General features: G+C 41.7%; 1 pseudogene; it reads right to left on the minus strand.

The window, feature by feature from the left end:
* Nucleotides 1–552: 552 nt before the first annotated feature.
* On the minus strand, nucleotides 553–1,559 carry LOC116900180 (annotated as a pseudogene).
* Between the last annotated feature and the right edge of the window lie 4,810 nt (nucleotides 1,560–6,369).

A 6,369-nucleotide genomic window follows, 5' to 3' on the forward strand; every position in this document is an offset into this window, starting at 1 on the left:
TCTTTACACTAAACAAAGCTACCAGGGACTAAACCACCTACCAAAGACTACAAATGGAGGGACCCATGGCTCCAGATGCATATGTAGCAGAGGATTGCCTTGTCTGGCATCAATGGGAGGGGAGCCCCTTGGTGCTGTGGAGGCTTGATGACCCAGCATGGGGGAATGCTAGGGTGCTGAGGTGGGTGTGGGTGTGTGGGTGGGGGAGCACCTCATAGAGGCAGGGGGAGGGGAGAGGGCATAGGAGATTTGTGGAAGGGAAACTCAGAAGGGAGATAACATTTAAAATGTAAATAAATAAAATAACCACTAATAAAAAAGAAAAAATAAACAAACCTTTTTTTTGTGGGTGCAGCAAACTTTATTGATGGTATTCAAGAGAGTAGGGAGGACTTCCTAGGCTCCTCCTGTTATTATAGGGGTCTGGGATAGAATTGTGAAGGAGATGCTCAGTGTTGGGGGCCAAGTTGGGATGGGAACTCCTCAGCAACCGAGGGCTTCTCTCTTGGTCTCAGTATCCTTGCTGGGCTGGGGTGAATGGTCCAGGGTTTTTTACTCCTTGGAGGCCATGTAGACCATGAGGTCCACCACCCGGTTGCTATAGTCATATTCATTGTTATACCAGGAAATGAGCTTTACAAAGTTGTCATTGAGAGCAATGCCAGTCCAGCATTAAAGGTGGAAGAGTGGGAGTTTCTGTTGAAGTCACAGGAGACAACCTGGTCCTCAGTGTAGCCCAGGATGCCCTTTAGAGGGCCCTTGGATGCCTGCTTCACCACCTTCTTGATGGCATCATACTTGGTGGGTTTCTCTAGGCAGCATGTCAGATCCACAATGGATACATTGCGGGTAGGAAAATGGAAGGTCATGCCAGTGAGCGTCCCATTCAGCTTTGGGATGACCTTGCCCACAGCCTTGGCAGCACCAGTGGATGCAGGGATGATATTCTGGACTGCCTCATGGCCATCACACCACAGCTTTCCAGAGGGGCCATCCACAGTCTTCTGAGTGGCAGTGATGGCACGGACTGTGGTCATGGGTCCTTCCACGTTGCCAAAGTTGTCATGGATGACCTTGGCCAGGGGGTCTAAGCAGTTGGTGGTGCAGGATGCTTTGCTGACAATCTTGAGGGAGTTGTCATGTTTCTCATGGTTTACAGCCATCACAAACATGGGGGCATCAGCCGAAGGGGCAGAGATGATGACCCTTTTGACTCCACCCTTCAAGTGAGCGCCAACCTTCTCCATGATGGTGAAGACGCCAGTAGACTCCATGACATCCTCAGCACCAGCATCATCCCATTTGATGTTAGCGGGATCTCGCTCCTGGAAGATGGTGATGGGCTTCCTGTTGATAACAAGCTTCCCATTTTCAGCCTTGACTGTGCCGTTGAAGTTGCCATGGGTAGAGTCACACTGGAACATGTAGACCATGTAGTTGAGGTCAATGAAGGCGTCATTGATAGCAACAATGTCCACTTTGCCAGATGCAGAGAAGAAGGTAGCCCTGGTAACTAGGTGTCCAATACGGCCAAATCTGTTCATGCTGACCTTCACCATCTTGTATGGGACCAGGCTGGTACTGCAGGAGAAGATGCACTGTCTCTGGAACAGGGAGGAGCAGAGAGCCAAAAGTAAACAAACTTAATGGAGCATTCAGAGTCGATTTGATTACTCTCCTGTTTACAGTTTGTTTTCCTTAAAAATAATGCTCTGAGGAACATCTTCATTATTTGAGTTTTCCTACGTATTGAATTATTTCTTCAGAAGTAATTCCCTGAAGAAGGACTAATTTCTAAAGTGTTGTGATTCGTGCAACATATTTGAATTCCAGAAAAAAAAAAAGCATTAATTCATGTGCTCTTCCCAGCTCTGGTTAATTGCACTGACCGCTTTTGCAGAATACCTTGGTCCAGTTCCCAGTTTCCCCACGGAGCAGCTCACAATCATCTGTTACTTCAATTGCAGGGGATCAAATGTCCTCTTTTGGGATCCATTTGATCACATATAAAGAAGCAGGCAAACACACATACAATTTAAAAAAATATTTAAAGTAATAAATGCATCAATTTGCAATTCTTTTGAGTACTATTTATTAGATAAAAGAAACTGATTATTAATGAAGAAACAACTGGTCAAAGTGTGTAAAATAAGTCTCAGTAGAGTGCTCAGCCACTCACTGTACATCTGAATCATACCTCACTTCCACAAAGCTCAGAAAAACCACTATGAAAGAAGATGAGGAGAGACTGGAAGGATCAGAGATCATCGAGGATAATCGGAGGTGACTAGTATCTTCAGGACATAGAAGGACTGTTGTACTCAAAAACTTGCAGTAACTGAGATTACCTGCACAGGACCTGCACAAGATTGAGTCACTGGACAGGCTATCATGGAGTAGAAAGGTACACCCAAGTGCCCATCCTTAACTCAGGAGCTATTGGATATTGATGGCTACTAGGGGAGAAAGAATCAGTTTTCTTTAAGAGTATGGCCCTGGTAGACCAATGTGCTCTGGAACATGGGTCCATGCCTATGAATACCCAGCCAATACAAATTGCAAATGGATACTTTGAAAAAAACTATATATGTGATATAAAGTGGGGAGGAGTAAAGAGGTGTAAGGTAGACCTGGAAGGGTAGGAGGTGAATATGACAAAAATACACTGTATAACATTCTCAAAGAATTAATAAAATATTATATTAAAAAAACAAAAAAGGGAATACAAAATTTGCTTTGTATTCCTACCAATACTATGGTGAATTGACTACTGGTAAACATTATTTTCTTACAGAATTCTCTACGATCTGTACAACTTAACTCAGGGTAAATAATCAATGATGAGGTTTTTTTTTTTTTTGGACTTTCCCCCCCAACTTTATTAAATTGGGTATTTCTTATTTACATTTAAAATGTTATTCCCTTTCCAGGTTTCTAGGCCAACATCACCCTAACCCCTCCCCCTCCCCTTCTATATGGGTGTTCCCCTCGCCATCCTCCCCCATTACCGCCCTCCCCCCAAGAATCTGTTCACTGGGGGTCCAGCCTTGGCAGGACCAAGGGCTTCCCCTTCCACTGGTGCCCTTACTAGGCTATTCATTGCTACCTATGAGGTTGGAGCCCAGGGTCAGTCTATCTATAGTATTTGGGTAGTGGCTTAGTCCCTGGAAGCTCTGGTTGCTTGGCATTGTTGTTCATATGGGGTCTCAAGCCCTTTGAGCTCTTCCAGTCCTTTCTCTGATTCCTTCAACAGGGTCCTGTTCTCAGTTCAGTGGTTTGCTACTGGCATTCCCCTATGTATTGCCATATTCTGGCTGTGTCTCTCAGGAGAGTTCTATATCTGGTTCCTGCCGGCCTGTACTTCTTTGCTTCATCCATCTTATCTAGTTTGGTGGCTGTATATGTATGGGCCACATGTGGGGCAGGCTCTGAATGGGTGTTCCTTCTGCCTCTGTTCTAAACTTTGCCTCCCTATTCCCTCTCAAGGGTATTCTTATTCCCCTTTTAAAGAAGGAGTGAAGCATTCACATTTTGGTCATCCTTCTTGAGTTTCCTGTGTTCTGGGCATCTAGGTTAATTCGAGCATTTGGGCTAATATCCACTTACCAATGAGTGCATATCATGTGTGTTTTTCTGTGATTGGGTTACCTCACTCAGGATGATATTTTCCAGTTCCATTCATTTGCCTATGAATTGCATAAAATCATTGTTTTTGATAGCTGAGTAGTATTCTATTGTGTAGATGTACCACATTATCTGTATCCATTCCTCTGTTGAAGGGCATCTGGATTCTTTCCAGCTTCTGGCTATTATAAATAAGGCTGCTATGAGCATAGTGGAGTCTTTGTTATATGTTGGAGCATCTTTTGGGTATATGCCCAAGAGAGGTATAGCTGGGTCCTCAGGCAGTTCAATGTCCAATTTTATGAGGAACTTCCAGACTGATTTCCAGAGTGGTTGTACCAGTCTGCAATCCCACCAACAATGGAGGAGTGTTCCTCTTTCTCTGCATCCTAGCCAGCATCTACTGTAGCCAGAGTTTTTGATCTTAGCCATTCTGACTGATGTGAGGTAGAATCTCAGGGTTGTTTTGATTTGCATTTCCCTTATGACTAAAGATGTTGAACATTTCTTTAGGTGCTTCTCAGCCATTCGACATTCCTCAGCTGTGAATTCTTTGTTTAGCTCTGAACCCCACTTTTTAACAGGGTTATTTGTCTCCCTGCAGTCTAGCTTCATGAGTTCTTTGTATATTTTGGATATAAGGCCTCTATCTGTTGTAGGATTGGTAAAGATCTTATCCCAATCTATTGGTTGCCGTTTTGTCCTAACAATAGTGTTCTTTGCCTTATAGAAGCTTTGTAGTTTTATGAGATCTATTTGTTGATTCTTGATCTTAGAGCATAAGCCATTGGTGTTCTGTTCAATAAAGTTGCCCCAGTGTCTATGTGTTCAAGGCTCTTCCCCACTTTTTCTTCTCTTAGTTTGAGTGTATCTGGTTTGATGTGGAGGTCCTTGATCCACTTGGACTTAAGCTTTGTACACGGTGATGAGAATGAATAGATCTGCATTCTTCTACAAGCTGACATCCAGTTGAACCAGCACCATTTGCTGAAAATGTTATCTTTTTCCATTGGATGGTTTTGGCTCCTTTGTCAAAAATCAAGTGACCATAGGTGTGTGGGTTCATTTCTGGGTCTTCAATTCTATTCCACTGATTTACCTGCCTGTCTCTGTACCAATACCACACAGTTTTTATCACTATTGCTCTGTAATACTTCTTAAGTTCAGGGATAGTGATTTCCCCCAGAAGTCCTTTTATTGTTGAGGATAGTTTTAGCTATCCTGTTCTTTTCGTTATTCCAGATGAATTTGCAAATTTTTCTAACTCTATGAAGAATTGGATTGGCATTTTGATTGGGATTGCATTAAATCTGTAGATCACTTTTGGTAAAATGGACATTTTTACTATATTAATCCTGCCAATCCGTGAGCATGGGAGATCTTTCCATCTTCTGAGGTCTTCTTCAATTTCTTTCTTCAGATGCTTGAAGTTCTTGTCATACAGATCTTTCACTTGCTTGGTTAAAGTCACACCAAGGTATTTTATATTATTTGGGACTATTATGAAAGGTGTCTTTTCCCCAATTTCTCTCTCAGCTTGTTTCTCTTTTGTGTAGAGGAAGGGTACTGATTTATTTGAGTTAATTTTATACCCAGCCTCTTTGCTAAAGGTGTTTATCAAGGTCAGTAGTTCTCTGGTGGAACTTTTGGGATCACTTAAATATACTATCACATCGTCTGCAAATAGTGATATTTTGGGAGAGAATGGGAGAGAGTAGGGAGAGTAGGGAGAGTAGGGAGAGAGTGGGAAGCCTTGTCTAATCCCTGATTTTAGTGGGATTGCTTCAAGTTTCTCTCCATTTAATTTAATGTTAGCTACTGGATTGCTGTATATGGCTTTTACTATGGTTAGGTATGGACCTTGAATTCCTGTTCTTTCCAGGACTTTTATCATGAAGAGGTGTTGAATTTTGTCAAATGCTTTCTCAGCATCTAATGAAATAAACATGTGGTTTTTATATTTCAGTTTATTTATATAGTGTATTACGTTAATGATTTTCTGTATATTAAACCATCCCTGCATACCTTGGATGAAGCCTACTTGATCATGATGGATGATTGTTTTGATGTGAGTATTTTTTCATCAATATTCCTAAGGGAAATCGGTCTGAAGTTCTCTTTCTTCGTTGGGTCTTTATGTGGTTTAGGTATAAGAGTTATTGTGGCTTCATAGAAGGAAATCAGTAGCGATCCATCTGTTTCAAATTTGTGGAATAGTTTGGATAGAATTGGTATGAAGTCTTCTATGAAGGTTTGATAGAATTCTGCACTGTACCCATCTAGACTTGGGCCTTTTTGGTTGGGAGACTTTTAATGACTGCTTCTATTTCTTTAGGAGTTATGGGGTTGTTTAAATGGTTTATCTGTTCCTGATTTAACTTTGGTACCTGGTATCTGTCTAGGAAATTGTCCATTTCCTCCAGATTTTCAAGTTTTGTTGAATATAGGCTTTTGTAGTAGGATCTGATGATTTTTTGAATTTCCTCTGATTTTGTTGTTATGTCTCCCTTTTCATTTCTGATTTTGTTAATTTGGACACAATCTCTGTGTCCTCTGGTTAGTCTGGCTAAGGGTTTATGTATCTTGTTGATTTTCTCAACGAACCAGCTTTTGGTTCTGTTGATTCTTTGTATAGTCCTTTTTGTTTCTACTCGGTTGATTTCAGCTCTGAGTTTGATTATTTCCTGCCTTCTACTCCTTCTGGGTGTATTTGCTTCTTTTTGTTCTAGAGCTTTTAGGTGTGTT

The sequence above is a fragment of the Rattus rattus genome, chromosome 5 (genome assembly GCF_011064425.1).
Source record: "Rattus rattus isolate New Zealand chromosome 5, Rrattus_CSIRO_v1, whole genome shotgun sequence".
Classification (NCBI taxonomy): Eukaryota; Metazoa; Chordata; class Mammalia; order Rodentia; family Muridae; genus Rattus; species Rattus rattus.